General features: G+C 41.7%; 1 protein-coding gene across 3 annotated transcripts in view; it reads right to left on the bottom strand.

The window, feature by feature from the left end:
- Positions 1–23279, bottom strand: part of LOC126188087 (uncharacterized) — a 538033-nt gene that overhangs the window by 416987 nt on the left and 97767 nt on the right. For 2 of the 3 annotated variants that reach the window (XM_049929542.1, XM_049929546.1), the window contains exon 2: positions 7188–7236. The exons of the other annotated variant lie outside the window; for it this stretch is intronic. The gene's annotated coding sequence lies outside the window, so the exon portion shown is untranslated. The remainder of the gene's footprint in view (positions 1–7187; positions 7237–23279) is intronic. 3 annotated transcript variants of the gene reach the window in all.

Genomic DNA, 23279 nt, shown 5'->3' with positions numbered 1-23279 from the left:
TTTTGTGCCATCAGATTTTCGCCTTTTCCGCTCTATCGAACAATCTTCAAGGAACTTCCTTCCCGGATGAAAATGCGGTCCGAACATGGCTCTAAGAGTTCTTCGCCTCGAAACCACGTGATTTCTACAGTCGCGGAATCGAAAAATTATTCCAGCACTGGAAGACTATTGTAAATAGTGAAGGAGAATATATTATTGATGACTGAAGTCTCTGTTATGTGTTTCTGTTGTATTTGATAAGATTATGGAGAACGCTACGAACTTTTGCACCAACACAATGAAAAGGATATGTGGATCCAGGGTGGCGTGAGGGGGTCTCATTATTCTCATAACCTCGCACGAATAACTTTTTACCGAACAATTTTATATTCTTACATGTATTAATTACCCAAATTTTCACCTAACTTTCGGAGAGTACAGTATTGTGAACAATAGGAGTTTCGAAAATGGCATGAAGTTCTAAAAAATTAAAAGACTCATACAACGCAGTATACTTTTCAGTTGCATTTCTGATGGTTAGCCCAAGAGGATTTTCTTTTTTTTTTTTGTGGCCTGACTCGCTGTTTCAAACATTCCAGACAGGAAAAGTACCTGCTCCCTACAACAGATTTGACACGGTTCCTGACTCCACAGGTGATACCGACAAATTATAGGCAGACAACCTAAGCCATAGTTTACAGGTAAACATAAAAAAAATTCTGACATTCGTGAGTGCACACTTCGATTTTGTTTCGTGTAAATCATGAGGTTTTCAAAGTTGTAAAAGTTTATCACTACTGTCATTGCTTCGTGGACTTCAAATCCGAAGACTGGTTTCACGTAGTTGTCCATACTACTCTATCCTGTGGAAGACTCGTCACCTCCGAGTAACGGCTGCCACCCACATCCTTATGAATCTGCTTACTTTATCCATCTCTTTGTCTCCGTCCATGATTTTTGCCGCCCCCCCCCCCCCCCCTCAATTACCTCCAATACTAAACTGGCGATCCCTTGATGTCTTACAATGTGACCTATCAACCGATCCCTGCTTCTAGTCAGGTTGTGGCACGAATTCCTTTTCTCCCCAATTCTATACAGCACCTCCTCTTAGTTAGGTGATCTACCCATCTAATACTCAACATTCTTCTGTAACACCGCATTCCAAAAGCTTCTATTCTCTTCTTATCTAAACTAGTTATCGTATATACCCACTTCAGAAGAGACTTTCTAACATTTAAATCCATATTCGATGTTAACACATATCTATCGTTCAGAAACGGTTTTCTTCCCATTGCCAGCCTATATTTTATATCCTTTCCACTTCTGGCCATCAGTTATTTTGCTGCCCAAATAGCGAAACTCATGTACTCTTTTAAATATCTCGTTTCCTAATCTCATTCTCCTAGCATCACCTGATTTAATTCGACTATATTCCATTATCCTTGTTTTGCTTTTGTTGATCTTGTATCCTCATTTCAAGACAGTGTCCATTCCGTTCAACTACAAGTACAAACCAGTCCTTAAAAAGATGTAAATCACTGGTACTTCTCAGAATTTGGATGAATGCTTTTCAGATGAAGTACTTATCCGACTAGGAACTTATTGGAAGTTAAGCTGAAGCGGTTGCACATGTCGTCTCTAACGAAGACCGTTGCACAAGAAGAGTGGCGCATCGTGAGAAGGGAGTATATTGTTCCAGGTTCACTCTGCTGCGACACGGGTAGCAGGTTGCATCACAGTGTGGGAGTGAGACAAAGCGGCAACTGGAAACGCCCTCCAAAGTTCAAGTGCGAGGGACAAAACAGTCGTGCGGACAAGTTGTTCGAGTTATACACAGATCCACCGTGAAATTCTGGCCGTGTGTGGACCAAACTCAGTGCCGCGTCCAGGCGCAATGAAATGATACCAACAATTCAACAAAGGCCGCTCAGACGTGGATGATGCTGACCGGGAAGGAAGGCCGTCGCCATTTATCGGACCACAGTCGACAATACGCAGGCAATCGAGCAATTGATTCGCAGCGATGGCAGAGCGACTATCAGGGACGTCTCACAGCACATGCGCACCTCAGTAGGCAGAGCTCACTTTAACGACCGAGTTCGTATGTAGTCTCGGAAATTGCGCTCACGATGGGTGATCACTGACATTTGCACACAAAGGCGCAAGATTTATGACGTCTCTGAACTTCCTCGGGCGTTATTTCGTGGAAGGCAAAGATTTCCTAAGCCGCATAACTACGGGCGATGAGACGTGGATCCACATTTCACACTTGCAACAAAGAGCATCTGCGGAATGGAGACATATCCTCATCTCCGCAGGAGAAACTCAAAGTCACGCTATTGGTGGCAAGGTGGTGGCTACCGGTTTCTTCGACTCTGAAGCAACTGTGTTCACAAATGTTCAAATGTGTGTGAAATCTTATGGGTCTTAACTGCTAAGGTCACCACTCCCTAAGCTTACACACAACCTAAATTATCCTAAGGACAAACACACACACACACACACACACACACACACACACACACGCCCGAGGGAGGACTCGAACGTCCGCCGGGACCAGCCGCACAGTCCATGACTGCAGCGCCCTAGACCGCTCTACTAATCCCGCGCGGCGTTGTGTTCACAGATTTTGGGGCAAAAGGCACAAGAATGTAATGTATTGCGAATTCATAGAAAGAAGGATGCTTTATTTTAGGATTATATGATAGCGGAACAAACACTGGTAGCAGTTACTTCAGTACAATATCTGGGAGTAAGCGTATGGAACGATTTGAAGTGGAATGATCATATAAAATTAATTGTTGGTAAGGCGGGTGTCCGGCTGAGATTCATTGTGAGAGTCCTTAGAAAATGTAGTCCATTAGCAAAGAAGGTGGCTTACAAAACACTCGTTCGGCCTATAGTTGAGTATTGGTCATCAGTGTGGGATCCGTACCAGGTCGGATTGACAGAGGAGATAGAGAAGATCCAAAGAAGAGCGGCGCGTTTCGTCACAGGGTTATTTGGTAAGCGTGATAGCGTTACGGAGATGTTCAGCAAACTCAAGTGGCAGACTCTGCAAGAGAGGCGCTCTGCATCGCAGTGTAGCTTGCTGTCCAGATTTCGAGAGGGTGCGTTTCTGGATGAGGTATCGATTATATTGCTTCCGCCTACTTATACCTCCCGAGGAGATCACGAATGTAAAATTAGAGAGATTCGAGCGCACACGGAGGCTTTCCGGCAGTCATTCTTCCCGCGAACCATACGCGACCATAACAGAAAAGAGAGGTAATGACAGTGGCACGTAAAGTGCCCTCCGCCACACACCGTTGGGTGGCTTGCGGAGTATAAATGTAGATGTAGCATCATTGTCAATTGATACTGCACAACACTGACATAGCTGGGCGACGCCATAAAGAACGACATGCGTGGGAGGTTTTGCGAAGGCATTGTTCTCCTGCATGACAACGCAACATCCCACGGGCGCGCCGTGGAAGCATCTTGGCAAACTAAAAGAATATCTGGGCCTAAGAGATTTTCAAACGATGAGGACGTTCACACAGTGGTTCTCCAATGGCTTCGTGGCCAAACAGCAGATCCCTGTCATCCAGGAATTGAGCGATTTATTCACTTCCAGGATGATGGAAGGCAATAGACAGCAACTTACTATGATTCAATGTAATTACCATCCAAGCTGGGCATAATTTTGTTTTTATTTAAATGGCGACCAGTTTCGGACCTTAGTCCATTATCAAGCCATCTACGCAAGTGCTACTACATACAATGTGTGTATGCTGGCCACATTGCTTTTGTGAGTAGCTAAGTGCAAGGTACTATTTGCGCGCGCGCGCTCGCACACACACACACACACACACACACACACACACACACACACACACAATTATGGGAGCACTTATGAGGATGGCTTGATAATGGCGTAAGTTCGGAAACTGGTCGCCATTTTAAATAACGGCAAGCGTCTATTCAACTTTAAGGATTTAGTAATTTATTTACAGTAAAAATTACTCGGCCTGCCATAGTAATGTGCAACTTATTTTTTGAAGTCAACTCGTGTATAACTATTCTTGGAAGGGCAATAAACTGAGGTCGCATCCCCAGAACCGAAACGTAGATACGCGACTCGTCGAAAAGCTTTAAACGGTATAACAAGTTTCGAGGACGCGACGGATGACTCGCTTTCTCGCCACTGGACAGCAGCACCAGGTGACGGACGAGATCGGTTAACCAAGAAATACCGATCGGGGGGAGAATCGAGCGGAGTCGTGGGAGGAGTTTTAATAATGGGAAAGGCGAGAACAACCAACCAACTTGTATAGTTATTTTCATGTGTTACTTTGCATCATTTATAAAAATTGTAATATTTTGTTTATGCTGTTTTTGAAGAGTGAGATCGGAAATTCAATTAACTTTAGAGACTTGCGTACTACTATCAGGTGTATGGACCAGTAAGGCAAAGTTTAACTTGCAGTAATTGTATGGAAGCAGCTTATCTAGTTTTTCGTGTTTAAACTGTAATAGATCTGAAAACAATGTGATAGAATTAACCGTAGAAAAAGTCTTACATTAATTTGAATTTTCTCTGGAACAGCGAGACCGCTACGGTCGCAGGTTCGAATCCTGCCTCGGGCATGGTTGTGTGTGATGTCCTTAGGTTAGTTAGGTTTAAGTAGTTCTAAGTTCTAGGGGACTGTTGACCTCAGATGTTAAGTCCCATAGTGCTCAGAGCCAGTTGAACCAATTTGAAATTTCCAAGTAGTTATTCTTGAATATCTTGATAAGACCCAGTTTCGTCAGCGAGTAATAAACCGTAAGAATATAGTGAATGACGATGTTCACTGATTGTAAGTAGAAAATTACACTTTTTCCATCTTAAACCCATCTATGCTACATTGTCTTTTTAAGTGCGAGAAGTTTTTTTGTGTTTCTCTGTCATTCGTGAAGAGGATAACGACTATACTGGATTCCATGTTGCAATTCGAAAAGAAATATTTCCATTAAGCTCTTTTCCTATATGCTTGTTTATCAGTTGGTGAGAGAAATTAACTAGTTTTGGACTGAGGGAAGTTAATGTTTTGGTGGCGTTATCAAGTAGTTGGTTTGAATTCTGTTACCAACAGATACTAAGTATTCTGTTACAAGATGATGATGATTATGAGTGCACATATTCTAAATTCGCTGTGCTGGAATAGGAGAAGTTAGTATATCGACTTTCAGAGAAGCTACAAGTATTTTTTCTCTGCTTTGGTTTTTCTTAGTCACGGACTCCACCACCACACCACTGCGTATAGGTGCAGCCGTAGCCGAAGCTCCAAAGCTGTGACTTCGAGTTCGACATTCAGTCTGTAAGAGTGGGATTCAAGTTTTCGAGTTACCAGTGTCTACCAACATGAAAAGCCAGCACGTCAGTCAGTTTGCAGGACGGTCGTCTGCGTTAGGCCATTGGGGTCAAATGTGGATCCGACACGGGGGTCCCTTTTTGTACTTCCCGAGGGACTGCGTGGGTTACATGTCCTGTGGCGCGGCGAGATCAAAGGCGGGGCGAGGCGCAGCCGACAAGCGCTCTCACGCTAGCAACCCGTAGCCCTAGGGGTTGTAGTATCCACTCGAATCAGGACGACGTCCGTCTGTTGCACTAACAGTAAAACACGGGGCCTGTTTCCTCTTCCTTCCCTGTAAAAATTGTTCTATTCCTTTGCTGCCTTTGTCATTTCATGGCCTTCGTTGAGTTTGATACCAAAACATTTTTCATTTATTTCACAGAGCTTCTTTCCATTTCATGACCTCTCCTTTAAATATGTTAATTAGACCTCTTGCGACTTACCGTGTAACGAGAATTTTCCATAGCAGATAAAAACTTCATTGATAGTTTCTTTTAAAACTTTATTAGCCTTTCCTTCGATCTTATTGGACTTTGTTGCCGTTTTCCATATCTCCAGTTACACTGCTTGCACTTGTATTGTGATTAGGTCAAGTGCACCCAAGTTTTATATTTATAATCTGCCGAACACTATGTTGCCTTGCAGTTGGGAAGATTTCCTCCTCTCGCCTCCTGCAGTGAGGCTCATCGACGTCCTGTGCTAGACAAGAAGGCGATGAGCTAGTCTGTTTCAGGAAAGACTTGAGAAAATCTCTGATTTTTATCATCAGACTTCATACAGGGTGACAATTATTGAACTATAAGAAAAAATACATGAATTCGTTACAAACAACGGCGTGCACACATTTTATTCAGCATATAACGTCACTACAGATATTCGGGTTTAGGTTATGACATGTTCGATAGGCCTGCCATCATTGGCGATGATGTGGCGCAGACGAATAGCGAAATTCTGCTTCACCCGTTGACGTGTCGGAACGTCGATGCAGTCGATGACCTCCTGAATGGCTGTTTTCAGCTCAGCAATGGTTTTGGGGTTATTGCTGTACACCTTGTCTTTAATACAGCCCAACAGAAAGGAGTCGCATGTGTTCAGATCCGGAAAATATGGTGGCCAATCAAGGCCCATGCCAGTGGCCTCTGGGTACCCCAGATCCAGAATGCGGCCCCAATGTGCTCCTCCAGGACATCAGACATGCTCCCGCTTCGATTGCGTCGAGGACCATCTTGCACGAGCCACATCTTGCCGAAATCAGGGTCGCTTTGGATAACAGGGATGAAATCATCTTCCAAAACCTTCACGTACCGTTCAGTAGTCACCGTGCCATCGAGGAATATGGCACCGATTATTCCGTGACTGGACACTGCACACCACAGTCACCTGTTGACGGTGAAGAGACTTCTCGATCGCGAAATGCGGAGTCTCAGTCCCCGAAATGCGCCAATTTTGCTTATTGACGAACCCCTCCAAATGGAAGTAGACTTTGTCGCTAAACCAAACAACAATGCGCATACTAATTCCCATCATATCCAGCGGCCAACCGTGCAGTCTGAACGTCCTAACGCAAACCGCTCAGAACCTATGACGATTTTATTTCATATAATTCAGTAATTGTCACTCTGTATGTTACTTGCAGCTGTAATTTCTCCTCAGTGTATGATCGTTCGATTGGATGAGCGGCAAAGGTAGGCAAGGATGAGCTTGAGATAACTATCAAATTAATTCTTTTAAACTAACTTAAGAAAAAGAACGGAATACTGCCAGTTTCAGAAGGTAGAAAGCAAGTCGCACAGCATAACTATATTACCTGACAGCAAAATAGTTACTTACCCTTTCACTGAACTTACAGCACAGATGTTTCAAGCATATCGTCAGATCACTGGAAAAAAGACAGCTACATGTCAGAGAAACGAAACAAGTGCACAAAAAAGAACAGCATTTAATGCCACCATATTGCTGTGAATAGGAAGCACACACATCACGGCTGTCACTTAGGTCCACACTGGGTATCTGAAGCGACAATACCACAGCACTAACTACATTACACGAAGAACCAGAATCAGTAGAAGACAGAGCGCGCAGGCGTGCGCATATATATATATATATATATATATATATATATATATATATGTGTGTGTGTGTGTGTGTGTGTGTGTGTGTGTGTGTGTGTGTGTGTGTGTGTGTGTGTGTGTAGAGGCCCTATTTCCAGCCCTGCTTCCTCGCAATGGAGCATAACATTGTGCCTCAACGAGTACGTTTCGTGTAGGGAGACTTCAAGAAGAGCCTCATTACGCACAGTGAAATGATATTAATGATAAGAGCGGCTGATGAAATGATTGTGTAGAATTGCTGGAACTGCTGAATGGAATGAGCAGTTTAATTAGCACGCACTACGGAATGAGAATCAACAGAAGAAAGAAGAAAGTAGTTAGGAGTAGCAACAATTAGCGATTAACTTATCAAAATTTGGGACCATTACATAGAGGAAGTTAAAGAAATCTGTCTTGGACGGAGAAAGTGATGAACACACAAAGATCAGACTAGCACAGGCGAAGAGGACATTCTTGGCCCAAAGAAATCTAACGTCCTAATATAAAACATTGTTCTTAATTTGAGGTAGAAGCTTCTGAGAATGTACGTTTGGAACACAGCACTATGTGCAGTGAACGACTGTGGGGAAACCGTAAAAGAAGATAATCAAGGGCATTTGAAATGTGGTGCAATAGAAGGAGACTGAAAATTAGATTAACTGTTAAGATAAGGAAATACAGGGTTATTACAAATGATTGAAGCGATTTCACAGCTCTACAATAACTTTATTATTTGAGATATTTTCAAAATGCTTTGCACACACATACAAAAACTCAAAAAGTTTTTTTAGGCATTCACAAATGTTCGATATGTGCCCCTTTAGTGATTCGACAGACATCAAGCCGATAATCAAGTTCCTCCCACACTCGGCGCAGCATGTCCCCATCAATGAGTTCGAAAGCATCGTTGATGCGACCTCGCAGTTCTGGCACGTTTCTTGGTAGAGGAGGTTTGAACACTGAATCTTTCACATAACCCCACAGAAACAAATCGCATGGGGTTAAGTCGGAAGAGCGTGGAGGCCACGACATGAATTGCTGATCATGATCTCCACCACGACCGATCCATCGGTTTTCCAATCTCCTGTTTAAGAAATGCCGAACATCATGATGGAAGTGCGGTGGAGCACCATCCTGTTGAAAGATGAAGTCGGCGCTGTCGGTCTCCAGTTGTGGCATGAGCCAATTTTCCGCGGGCTACGCGTGAAACTTGCCCGCACGCGTTCAACCGTTTCTTCGCTCACTGCAGGCCTACCCATTGATTTCCCCTTACAGAGGCATCCAGAAGCTGTAAACTGCGCATACCATCGCCGAATGGAGTTAGCAGTTGGTGGATCTTTGTTGAACTTCGTCCTGAAGTGTCGTTGCACTGTTACGACTGACTGATGTGAGTGCATTTCAAGCACGACATACGCTTTCTCGGCTCCTGTCGCCATTTTGTCTCACTGCGCTCTCGAGCGCTCTGACGGCAGAAACCTGAAGTGCGGCTTCAGCCGAACAAAACTTTATGAGTTTTTCTACGTATCTGTAGTGTGTCGTGACCATATGTCAATGAATGGAGCTACAGTGAATTTATGAAATCGCTTCAATCATTTGTAATAGCCCTGTATAAGATCTTCCACAGAGCCAAGAAGACGGGACAGGATGAAAGGACATGTTAAGACATCAGAGAATAGCTTCCAAGGTACTTGAGGGAGCTGTAGAGTGTAAAAACTGTACAGGAAAATAGAAATTGTAAAGCATTCAACACATAATTTAGGAACTTGGGTGCAAGTGCTACTCTGAGATGAAATGGTTTGTACACGAAATCAATTGTTGCGTGCCGCGTCGGACCAGTCAGAAAACTGATGACCCAAAAAAATAGTTGCAGCATCTACCAATTTTTTTTTAGAATATTCGCAATGCCCAACAGAAAACCACTGTTGTGGTATATTGCATAGTTATTGGGAAACTGAAAAAGAGTCAGGGTATTTCTGCTGCAGACACTGCAGGATACTGAGGTACACTAAGATTATGGCCCTCTTTTGACCTGTAAATATACACTGACATGTATTCGCAGTACTGGCATAATAAGATATTCTAGATTAATATTGTGAAGCATAATCTGAAGTATCTTCTCTCTCCTACTTGATTAGCTTACAATCTTCCTGGGCCGCTATCTTAGCGATAGCCACTTTACGATTGTATTGTACCTCTCAGGATCGATGAATTAAATGAACAGCAAATGAAAAAAATTTTGGAAAAAAGAAAAAATTGCCCAATATTTAGTGAAATGATTTATCTAAAAGTAAGAAAAAAACAGGTTAGAGAAACTTTTGACGCGCCTTTGGATGATTCTCGAAATCATGTATATAAATATGGCGCTTAAAATGTTTCCCTAATGTCTTGTTTCTCTTTTAGGCAACTCATTTCTCAAAGCATTTTTATTTTTTCAAATTTATTTATTTTCAAGTTCTGTTCAGCAAGCATGAAATTATTTATATATCGATCGGTATTGTACTATTATTAAAAGTATATACGGCACATCACGCGAAAACAAGGAAATTTCAGTTTGTGCTGTAATTTAATATTTACTTTTATATTTTCAACATGAAAGAGAGACGACGAAATCAAATAAATTCTGACATAAGCGGCAACTGGCCATTGAAATAAATTCAGTGGCAACATTGCACCTGACGTCAGAGTTTTTCATTTCTATCCTAATGTAACTTCGTATGCGCAAAGTAGCTAGGCTTTGAAGAGGTGAACTTTCTGACACTTGATTCACATGTTATCAGCAGCTATTCGCCAAATATTTCAGTTTTCACTCAGATCAATAATTAAGCTTTTCTAAACTGCCCCTATTACTTGTTTATTTCTCACTCTTCGTTTCGCTATGAAACTTCGGACAAAAACCCATTACGCAATTTCTAGGCTTCGCTCAAACATTTTACCAATCAAAATTAATACGGAGAGCAGTAACACTCTTTGTTAACGTTATGTATCTTTTACATTGACATTCGTGTATCTACATCTACATGAGTACTCTGCAGTTCACACTTATTTGGTGGGGGGGGGAGGGGGGGGGTGGTGGACAGAAACACTTTCATAGTACTTCTCGACCACGAAAGGCATCTGTAATGAGATTCAAAAGATTCAACAGATTCAGTACCACGACACACAAATCCAAAGTATAAAGAAAAAGCAGATAAAATTCGTTTAACGCCTTCGTAAGAGAAAGTCTCCATTCCTTCTATACTAATACACTGTGTCTGATAAGTAGCTCCCTATTTTTAAACAGTTATAATTTCTTTATATATGAACTAATTTTCTTAGAATTACTTTTGTTAGAAATCGCACTCCTTGAGGTTGTGTTTAACATAATTTTTTCTTCTATTTCAGTTAGACAATGCCACCTGTGTTGACTGTGGAAGAACTGGCCAAAATAGCAGCTCGTTTTGAAGTCTGTGGATCTGTGGTGCGAATACAAAGGTGGTGGAGGGTTGAACGAGGGATTCATGCAACACTGGATGCAAAATCAGTTAAAAATTGCCATTTCAAATTATTAACAATGGGTAGTGTCAGGAAGTCGTTTCTGAAAGTACTTGTATGAAGCGTAGCCATGTATGGAAGTGAAACATGGACGATAACTAGTTTGGACAAGAAGAGAATAGAAGCTTTCGAAATGTGGTGCTACAGAAGAATGCTGAAGATTAGATGGGTAGATCACATAACTAATGAGGAACTATTGAATAGGATTGGGGAGAAGAGAAGTTTGTGGCACAACTTGACTAGAAGAAGGGATCGGTTGGTGGGGCATATTCAAAGGCATCAAGGGATCACCAATTTAGTATTGGAGGGCAGCGTGGAGGGTAAAAATCGTAGAAGGAGACCAAGAGATGAATACACTAAACATTCAGAAGGATGTAGGTTGCAGTAGGTACTGGGAAATGAAGAAGCTAGCACAGGATAGAGTAGCATGGAGAGCTGCATCAAACCAGTTTCAGGAGTGAAGACCACAACAACAACAACAACAACAACAACAACAATGGGGAGTGTCACCGATGCAAAAAGATCAGCAAGACCATCAACTTCGAGGACACCAGAGAATGTCGATAGAGTTCGTGAAATGTTCACGAGGTGGTCTAAGAAATAACTGCGTCAAGGATCTCGTGAAAGTATTCCTTCATCTTACCCAGTCCAAAGATTCTTAAATAAGATCTCACTTTTACGCCGTGGAAGCCACATTATTTGTAGCAAATGTTTCCTGATGACTGTGACAGAAGAATGGAGTCTGGAGACATTTTCCTGGGTTGGAGTGATGATTGACCCGAACATTTTGAGAACATTCTGTGGGCTGATTAGGCAGTTTTCCACGTTGGAATATTTGTAAACAGGCTTAACTGCCATTATTGGGCAGCCGGATATTGACACGGTTGTGCTGATAAAGCACAGGGACGTCCGAAGGTGTCAGTATGGTGTGGTAAAACGTCATTCGAAGTTGTTGGTCCTTTCTTTCTGCGGAACGCAATGAATAGCGAAAGATACCTGGAAAAGCTGCAAGATCGTGTATGGCCAGCAATTTCATAACGGAATAACCCTAAGCTTCAGTTCATGAAGAACGGAGCACCTGCACATTTTTCAAATGACATCCGCGAATGGCTGCATGATCATTTCCCAGGTCGTTGGATTGGCAGACGTGGTGCAAATGAATGGCCGGCACGCAGCCATGTTTTAACGCCTTGCGATTTTTTTTTCTCAGGGGGTGAACTTAAGGAGGTTTACAAAAGAAAAACACGAGACTTGAATGAACTGAAAACTATGATATCTGCTACATGACACGTCGCAGGCAGCAGTATCGCACGTATCAGTTCGTTTAAAAAAATGCGTAGAGAATGCTGGAGCTTACGTGGAGGTTTAAAATGATGTTAATCACAATCTCGAGAGTACTGTTTCTAACCAAAGTAGTTCTAAGAGAATTGGTTCACAAATAAAGAAATTACAACCATTTTAAAAAAGGAGTGATTTATCAGACACACTGTATATAAACGTCGACCAAATGCCGCTTAAATTCCAAGAAATGGAAACAGAGTTGGTACTCTCTACAATCGCTAATCGGGTCTACGGCTTCCACTAAGTCCCTTCTTGACCAGGTCAGGCAACTGGAGAATGCAAAACGAAAGCTTAAGTTTTAATTTTCACGTTCAAGAAGTCGTCCACACACGAGAATCGCACAAACATCCTGTCATTTGACCATCGGACAGCCTCTTGTATGGACGATATAGTAATAAGCACCCTTGCCGTACAGAAACAACTGAAAGATCTAAAAAAGCAAATTACCGGGTTCTGATGGTATCCCAATTCCGAAGTGATACCTGGGGTTCAACAAGGAAGTGTTACAAACCCCCTGCTGTTCTTAATTCTTTTAGAGTAGTATCCGAGCAACCCTCAGATTGTTTGCAGATGACGCTACTGTCATTTACTGTCCAGTAAAGTCATCAGAAGATCAGAACGAACTGCAAAGTGGTTTAGACACTGTACCTGTACGGAACTAGAAAAAAAAATCCCTTAAATATCAGTTACATGATAAATCTCACAAATTTAATTGTTCTCTACTCTACTATCTACTCTACTACATACTTTGGGGCTACAATTACGAATAACCTCAATTAGAAACATGGCATATAAAACGTTTTACATTAGTATTTATCTTGCCTACCGAACTTTTAATATAGGGACAGTGCACGTATTTCATTTTCTCGATGATAATCCATAATATCGCCCTTGCTAAGGCTTGAGAAGCTAGAAGCCTTTGGTAACAAACCTTACTTCCCTATTTTCTTCCTTCTTCCAGTTTCGGGTCATTCTGTTCGACTGTTTCAGAGAATGGTTAATTTTTTAGTGTAATGAGTATCTTTGTTATCCCACTGGTTTTCTATACTTCTCTCCGCATCCTCATATGTATTTCCGCCCATACGAAATAATAATTGAACTCCATTCCTTTACGTATGTGTTTTGCTTGACAACGTTCATTAACCGTTTTCATATCCACATGCTAATATAGTCATTTTCTCGCAAAATTTTATCAACAGTATATTTTGAGTTGAAATAACTACCTTTCGTAAACGTAAAGTACGTATCGTAGGCCCATTGTAACAGAATTCTTCATGGTGAAATTGGCCGTAGCGAAGGGAGTATTTCTTTATCATTTTTACTAATGAGAAAATATTCCTTTTTTTCTTTATGCTGATACGCAGGCCAACATGCATGGCATTTTTTTAAATAGTTTTGCTCCAGTTTTGTGAGATTTTCTGTAAGCTGCTTTTTAAAGCAAAATCATCTGCATAACCAAGTCTTTACCGATCGCGCCCCAACCAAATCCCAATTTGATTCGCGTTCATACATTTTGTCAGTATTCTCTCAGAAAATGAAACATACAGCGGACTAGATGACGTCGCCTTGTCTCAGTCCAGCGTTTATCCTACACCTGTGTCTTCGCCCTCAAGGATTACTGATTCAACAGAACGTTTCTATAAGCACTTTTACTATATGGGTTAATTCTTAGGGGAATTTGGATTTTTTCACTGTATTTATCAGCCCGAGAGGATTAATTAAAAATCGTCTAGCAAAGACCGCTTACCTTACAAACACCAGAGCACCCGTGATATGGTGCAGAAGAAAGATACTGGGCCGTTTGAAAAGGACAAAACCCTTTTACATCGCCTTTAGTGACCTCGTCGTTCTTTTACAGAACAGAACACGTACTATCAACAGACAAACAACATTACATAATAAAGGCTATAAGCCTTCCATGTGAACCCCAAAGTATTTAGCCGTCGAGGCTGACACTAGATTATGTAGTTCTAGTACTCCAGAAGCGCCACTAGGCACCTGACAGAGTTATGGATAAATAGTAAGTAATCCAATGTGATCTGTTCATGGTGTAACTGTTTGTGTGGTCTGTAAGTAGGTCAGTGTCTAAAAATGTCGTGTGAGAGACGTCTTTGGTCTTTCTGACGAGAATGTGGAGGATCTTGGCTTAAAGAATTTATGATATCAGGAGTAGGAGGAGGAGGAGAATTTGTTTTGCATAAAATTTAATACACTTTTTATGACTGATATGATTGATGGTTAGCCTAAGTGTTGCCTAATGTGAGTATTTAGAGTATAGCGGAGAGTGCTGATTATAACTCGAAAGACTAATTTGTAGGGTTTTACTTCGTCTGTTACTGTCATTCTTAAAGAACAGGTACAAGTGATAAAATAGGCCGTCAGCCATACTGAACACACTGGTTATGTGATATTTCTAAGTCAATCTTTTGTCTGCTGAGACAAAGAGATATTTGGCTGACACAAACCAGATTGAGTCCTTGGCACTAATTTAAAGAGCTTGGCAAATTTCAAAGAACATGTAATATTTATCCGAAAACCTCCGCCTTTCAGGATTCAGTCCTGGCAACCCCGAAGCTAAAATACACTACATTCTCATAACATTTTTTGTGGTTGTTATTCTCAATAGTTTTCGTATTATGGAAGAAGTGGTAAAGGAGATCTGTTTTCGCATACACCGACAACCGGTTCGTCGACCAGCAATTCATTCTGAGCGAAATTACCTGCGTTATAATTACGTAGACAGCACGCAAGCGCGCTAGGGCAGAGCGATCTGTGTGTATCAGGGCTCTTACAGGCCCAGTTGAGGTTGAGGTAAGATCCTAAGAGCGGACGGCCATCAAATGCGGGCGCTCGTACTGCCGTTGCTGCAGGCAGATTAGATAAGCGCTCTGCCCGCGATACGAACCGCGAGCGGACGTCTGGGAGCGCTCGGAATGAAAAGTTTTCTAGCCGTCGCGCAGAAATGCTTGTCGAGTTTGCATTCGTTCTGTCCGTTTTCCCTAATTATTTCTCCGTAGCTTCCCAGACTCTTTTCTCTCTAGGTGTACGTCCGTGATAACGATGGCAGTTCGCCCATGCACAGTGGGCCAGAAAGGACTGGAACTGGTGAATCTTGATTTTATAGTAAAATCAAAAACTTTCCCGACAACTCAGTTTTTGCTTCAGATTACCGTTACAAACTTATTTAAATTCCCTTGTGTGAAGTGTGAGCCGAGAACATCAGACATAACAGTCACTGCGTGGTAGGAGATGCTTATCAGAAAGCAGTGATGAAGGGAACTGGAAAGATCAAAGAAGAAAATCGCGTACTGTATTATAGCGAAATAGGAAAAGTGCGGCAGATCTTCTCTCTCGAAATTTCGATCACTAATTTGCTCTTTCGATTGACAAAATTCATCGACTCTCATCTACATAGGTAGAAACGACCACCGAAATAAAATAAGGGAAATTAGAGCTCTCACGGAAGGATTTCATTTTTGCGTACATTTTTCCCATGTGCTGATCGTGAGTGGCCCGCTAGAGAAATAGAAAGTCGTTCTATGAACCCGTCACCAAGTACTTAAATCTGAATTGCTGACTAATGTAAAAAGTGTGTATCTCGCATGGCATCGTTGACGGACATATCGCCGATGGGTTCAGTCTCCTAGTGGAAAGGGTGTTGTTCCTCCGCGCCCATTGACCCCTCTCCTTGCGGTTATGTGGGAGTTGTGTTATATGTGTATTTGTGGAGTGTATGGTGTCCTGTTACGTTTGTGCTGTGTCATGATGATGGTGGTGATTGTGATGACTCGCCAACAGCAACAAAGGGGCCGCCGAGCTTAACGCCCCCATCCGATGGACGGATCACCATCAACAGTGTCCCATGCCTTCACTTCACGAGACACTGCGGAGAGGCTTGGAATTTAGTTCAGGACACTGGCGCGGAGACTGGTGATCAGGAACTTCACGGCACCATTCCTCCGCCTTTTCCTGTCGGGCAACTGGCAGTGAAAAATTTCATCCATGGCCAGGATTCGAACCGCCTCATCCCCAAATCGTTCTCCGACTCACAGACGTGCGTTAGTGACCTTTTGTTTTTTGCATTTTTCTCGTTGTGTTTGGTCTTATCGGACGTCACATGAAATCCGTTGCTGATCCTTCACTCCGTTCTTTTTATTACAGAGACCAGCCAGCTCTCTGACCGAACACGCTGAGCGTCCATGCTATGGAGGTGGGTTGCAGAGAGACGATATTGATGTAGATGAAATAATATAAAACCTGCACAGAGTATGGCAAAAACATCTGGACAAATTTTAGAGGCGGACAAAAACGACTTGTAAACTTAAAGTCTCGACATGCCTCGCTTCTGAGTCATTACTGAAACTTTATTGTGTGTTAAATCAGCTGCTGTTTACAATAAGGGTGGTCCATTGATAGTGACCGGGCCAAATATCTCGCGAAATAAGCGTCAAACAAAAAAACTTCGAAGAACGAAACTCGTCTAGCTTGATGGGGGAAACCAGATGGCGCTATGGTTGGCCCGCTAGATGGCGCTGCCATAGGTCAAACGGATATTAACTGCGTTTTTTTTAAATAGGAACCCGCCATCTGGTTTCCCCTTCAAGCTAGACAAGTTTGTTTCTTTGTAGTTTTTTCGTTTGGCGCTTATTTCGTGATATATTTGGCCCGGTCACGATCAACGGACCATCCTGTATACATTAACCATCTAGTGATTAAGGTCGTAAGCTTCATGGACCTGTTCCCAGATGATTCAGTCGTCTACAGCGAAGTGTCAACGCCAGAAGATCGTAGCGAATTGCAGGCAGCATGTGTAGGGACCTGCAGTTGACTCTGAAGGTAAGCTAAACGTAAGGGCTGAGATACACCAGAGGGTTTTTGTTGCTCTCAGTGTTTGGAACTCTCAGCAGCACTCGCAGAGCTGTTTACAATAGGGCGAATTTCCACTGATTGTTACTGCCTGATAGTTCCTGCGACTACTTTCTCTGAAGTGTGAGAGTCTTGCGAGAGCTGGAGTCGGAAGCGTTTATACACAACAGGGTGATAGCTGAAACATCGCTCTCCGCGAGGTTTTACAGTCGTAGTTCTGCGTGTGAAGGAAGAGGTTGCGCTGGCTGGACTTACAAAAGCCGAACAGGGCGGATATCTGATAAGGTATTTATGAGAGGCGTACATTTATTTCAACGATTTGTATTGACTTAAGGAACTACTCGTAAATTCAGATGGTCTATTCTTCAACACCCAATATAATAATATAGTCAATAAATACCACGTCATATAAAATTATAGATACAACTGTATTGCTTGAAGTTAAATGGCAATTTTCCGAGTTCCAAAAGATTACTTTCAAACAGAACTTCATTTTTTTCTCTATATTAATTAATTTATATCATAAAATTACTTTGTCGGATTCCTTGAACTGAGGATATTGTGGTAAATTTCTTCTGTAGAGTTTTAAAAACTGTAGCCATTTTAGCCAACAATCTTTCCTTCATATCTGTTTCTGTAGTCCAGTAATTGTAAATTCCATAACGCTGGTTTTTTCTCGTGAAAATTAACTAAATGCACAACTTCGTGCTAAGTCCACTTCCTGGGAACTTTTTTTGTTACGCTTTGCGGATAAAAAGTCCAGGGAACTCACTTTTCGATTACCCTATTGGCGACAAATCACTCTCCGCTGCAGAGTGAAAATATTCTGGAAACAACCCCCAGGCTGTGGCTAAGCCATGTCTCTGCAATATCCTTTCTTCCGGGAGTGCTAGTTCTACAAGGTATGCAAGAGAGCTCCTTTGAAGTTTGGAAGGTAGGAGACGAGGTACTAGCGGAATTAAAGCTGTGAGGACGGGCCGTGAGTCGTGCTTGGGTAGCTCAGTTGGTAGAGCACTTGCCCGCGAAAGGCAAAGTTCCCGATTTCGAGTCTCGGTCCGGCAAACAGTTTTAATCTGCCAGGAAGTTTAACATCAAGGTGTTCACGGGTAGACTGTTCAACGCAGAGAAAAACAACCAGCACACTGATTTGTGTACTAAGAAAAATGGTTCAAATGGCTCTGAGCACTATGGGACTTAACATCTGTGGTCATCAGTCCCCTAGAACTTAGAACTACTTAAACCGAACTAACCTAAGGACATCACACACATCCATGCCCGAGGCAGGATTCGAACCTGTGTACTAAGATTTTTACTGTGTTCTTTGAAGTCCTGCATTTCATATGTCCAGAAATTTTAACGATTTAATATAAGATGTGAAACAATAAGAATAACCTAAGTGTTTTTCTAAAAACTGAGAATAATGAAGTAATTTTTGTCGTATGTGGAAGACTACTATAAATTTGTGTCGCATTATTCGTAATGCAAATTTTCTCACCAGACACGTAACATTCATTTTTTTTCTTTTATCACGTTCATGGACATTGAACACGGCTAGCATACCGACAAGGGAGGAACTGTATGTTTTAACGCAAAATTTTTAGACACGTCAGTTTTCGGAAACATGCTGCATTTTGCTCGCTAGTTGCAGCCCACAACTGTCGCAAGAGATCGCTGCGGTCGCTCGTGCTCCAACCACGATGGAAATCTCGTCTGGTGTGCTTCACTAAGAAAAAAACGCCACGTGCGAGAACGGCTTTATCTACTCATCCGTCATGGTAGACAGAGACCTCATACATGATAGGCATGGACCCATGATCGTCCACAAATTTTTTTTCCGAAAGGAGACCAGATTCTAAACTTATCAGTTCGTATATAACTGATTCGGTGGGTATAAAAACATATCGTGGCCCAAGAACCATATCTTTAAGAAAAAGTACATATAAACTGTAACTCAACCAAATGATAACTATACACCCAGCATTTTTAAGACAGATTACTTTGACATCGGTACAGAAGGACACTTCAGTAGTACATGCAAATACTCTTTTTATGTCATCAATGTGATAAGGATGCCAATTTCTTTTTATTTTATTTCTATTTTTATAACGATCACCCCCATGTGATTGAAGTCAGGGTATCCGACGAGTTATGAAATAAAGCCAGGAAATATTCACAAGAAATATTAAATATAAAAAATGTCAGAACGACTGAGAAAAAAAAAGATGTAAAAAAATGTCAACGAAATTCTATATTAATATTCCTCAAAGTGGAGAAACGAGGATTAACCTTTTCAAAAGTCTTATTTAACTTTGATGCTGTCTGTAATTCCCTGTTTGCTTACAGAACTTCACACCCGATTAAATTAATGGATATCTAGCTTTACTTTCAAGCTTTCAACTTGTTTTAATGAGACTGGCATGAGAAAAGTTGAACAAAAGGTGATATGAAAGCTATATTTTTAAAAGGTGGCTAGGTAAAGTGTAGTCCAGAGACAATATGCAACTAGATGAATGTGAAAAATTTTCCAAAATAACCTTTAAATTTTAAGACTTAGCCAAAGCAGTCCCTGTCTCTACACTCTATCACATTACTGTGTAACCATGCCAAATGGAGTGCAGAATTCGAAGCTTTATGACTGCATATGACGTTGTGAGATAAAGAAGGCGCTAACTCATAGAGAGAAAATTATTTCCCTCTTGAAATTTCGCACCTTTAGCCTCTGTTTCAGCAGAGAAACGTCCGCCACCGTAGCTGAGTGGACAGCGCGCCGGCTTGTCATACCGGGGGCCGGGTTCGATTCCCGGGTGGGTTGGAGATTTTCTCCGCTCAGGGACTGGGTGTTTGTGTCGTCTTGATCATCATCATCATTTCATCCCCATCGACGCGCAAGTCGCCGAAGTGACGTCACCTCAAAATACTTGTACCAGGCGATCAGGTTTGCCTGCCGGGAGGCCCTCGCCACATGACATTTCATTTCAGCAGAGGAAATAGTATATTACTTTTTCGGGTGACACGTTTGGAAAGTGTTCTTCATAGTCTATTAAAATAGCTCTTCCGTGTAAAGAATTTGCTCAATTAGCAAGTCACACCAGGTATTTTGTGTCAAAGGACAAACGGTAAACCATGCTGTGATTCCATTGTGCCGTAAGTGGAGGGGTTAAATCGGGGACGGATGATAGGGACGTACAGGTCCTACTGCTACCACATTTTTGTGTAGGCCAACTGAAGAGACAAAGTCTGTAAATGAGTCCATGATCATGTTATGGCACTTTATTTGTAAGTGTCCGTCCTGATCACACGAATTCTACAATTCACAAAAAATGGTTCAAATGGCTCTGAGCACAATGGGATTTAACATCTGAGGTTATCAAACCCCTAGAACTTAGAACTACTTAAACATAACTAACCTAAGGACATCACACACATCCATGCCCGAGGCAGGATTCGAACCTCCGACCGTAGCGGTCGCGCGTTTCCAGATTGAAGCGCCTAGAACCGCTCGGTCACAACGGCCAGCTGCAATTCACAGTTACCGGTTTCGGCCACTGCCATCTTCAGATCTATTACAAATAGAGACACAGTGGTGTAGCCAGCTAACTCCAATTATCCGAAGCAAAATCTAAAACAGGCCCAGTGATTCATAAGGAAAGTAAAAATATTAACATAATTAACAGTCATGCATACCCGACATACATATATACTGATGTACATATCAACGTCAAAATTTCATATCTAGGTATGTAGTAAGTGCTGAAATTGGTCTAGATGGGTCCAGTATTTATACGAATAACTGAGGCCAGTAGAATGCGCTAATGCTAGGGTACACGGGTAACTAATATCGTAACTTCAATTGTTAAAATGTAGTATTCGCCGCCATTAATTAAAATTACTTTATATGGAAAAACAAGCGTCTGACAATAAAACATGAACTGACATACAATACGTGGAAGAAAACCATACTTAAAATGCACATAAAATGTGTAAAGAGTAATAACAGAAAGCTTCTTGCCTGGTAAAGTAACAACAACTATGTAAACGAATAAAAAAACTGAAAGTAAGATCACATCTACAAATCGAAACCTTTCAGCAAGATAAAAAACTAAACGTAACTGAAAGTGTAAGATTATTAACAAGACAGTGATTATTAATTGAAATCTCGATAGTCGATTACGCATTCGGAGTGGAAACTCGTGGTTTCTCTGTAAGAAGTTTTGCTTTCCCGTGACGGAGCTTGCGGAAGAAGGGAATCCGCGCCTCAGAGATAGGTACGGGTTGCACGAGGAAGTAGCAGAGAAAAGATTGAGGCCTCTTACTTCAGCACCGTTCTGTAAGGCTTCGCATCTATATTGACTGCACAATGGAGCCGAAACCGCCATCGCAACTAAGATTCCTGTGAACAGCACGAGAATCAAAGAGGCGCATGACGTTTCCTGACTGCTAACGTCACAGTATTTGCTTTCGCGATAGGCACTGAAGCCTCGCTGGAAATTTGTCAAATTTTGTAAAGAAAAACCTGTTCCAGGGCTGTACTCATTGAACGACCCAGTTTCTCGTAAGTGTCTATTTAAGCTGCTAAATTTCTTCCAGTTAGAACGACTTCTCTCTGCATCCGTTGGCGTTTCGAGCACCACCACAACCCGCAGCTTGCCCAGCGATGGACAGGCTTGGTTTGGTTTGGCTTACCCATTTTCATGCTAGAAGGCAGAAGATGACTAGTTTTCAGTTTAGAGCAATAGGCTTGTGCGCATTTCTCAAACCACTTTGCTTTTGCTCTTGTCGGATGTGAGAAATCCGTTGTTAACTGTACAATCCACCGTTACTAGTGCTAAAATGATAATTTTCGTAGGAATTTTGTGACCTCTTCTGGTAACTTTATCGAAACTATTGCAGTGTCGATTAAGATGTATTTAAACTAAGAATAATACTGTGTTCTTTTTCTAACGAAACTTATCTATATTTCAATAGCAATCTGTATTTAAAAAAAAAAGAGTGACCAACTCGCGGAATAAGGGTTGGAGGTGTGCAAGTGAAGAAGATCGAAAGTCTCATATACTTGGGAAGTGTGTCAGAGCAAAATGGAAGAAATGAGAAAGTGAATGTGGTAGATACGCAGAAGCATCCCTGCAGTGTGTTAGATGAGTGGTTTGGAACAAAAACCTCCCAAAACAAAAAAAAGTAATACGCGAATATAGCAGTTACTACATACCAGTACTGATCCATGCATCTGAAATATGGTAATGAAGGAAAGAGATTTAAGCAGATTACAAGCATGTCAAACGAAGTTCCCCGGTAGTAGGATATAGTAACAAGTAGAGACAGCATCAGGAATGAAAGGGTAAAGGAAACAGTGGAAGAGGAAACCTTGAAGAGCAGGATACAAATAGCAAGCCTAAGATGGTGTGGGTATTTAAACGGAATGGTTCAAAATGGTTCAAATGACTCTGAGCACTATGGGACTTAACATCTATGGAAACGGAATGGAAAACAAGAGGAGTCCCGAGAAGATACACGAAATGGAGATGCGAAGGAAACGACCAAGAGGAAGACGAAGGGACTGCTGGCTGAAAGATGTGGAGAAAAGTGTTGAAAAAAAATAGGCCGAGGACTGGACCCGAGTAAACGCAGGAAGATGGTGAGAAGACAGGGCTAGATGGCGAGACTTACGTTTCAAAACGACCCAGCTTGGAGCTGGAAATTTGTGATGGTGATTTTTAAACCTATTTTGTTGATTTCAACCCTAGACATGGATTCAATTTGACAGACAACCAGTCTGAAGCTGTGTCTTATTTTTCAGGGATTATTGTCAGAATGGTAACTTTAAAGAAATCAAAACGGGATGAAGAAAATGAAAAAAAAAAGCTGGAAAATCAGCACTGGGGAAATAGAAGGATAGTTTTCTGTCCCTAAGAGCTCAATAGCACAATCTGTTGCTGTTCTTAAGAGATTGGAAAGTATAACAATGGTACCTTTTTAGAGCAGATCTAAAGTACTTTCACTAATCAACTTGAAGATGAGGTAATCAAATACCTTAAAACATTTAGACAACTGTTTTCTGCCCCTAAACAAAACAGAACTTTTACATTAGTTTATGATT

Source organism: Schistocerca cancellata, chromosome 5 (genome assembly GCF_023864275.1).
Source record: "Schistocerca cancellata isolate TAMUIC-IGC-003103 chromosome 5, iqSchCanc2.1, whole genome shotgun sequence".
NCBI lineage: Eukaryota > Metazoa > Arthropoda > Insecta > Orthoptera > Acrididae > Schistocerca > Schistocerca cancellata.
The sequence above is the reverse complement of the archived record's forward strand: the minus strand, read 5'-3'. Positions and strand labels throughout refer to the sequence as shown.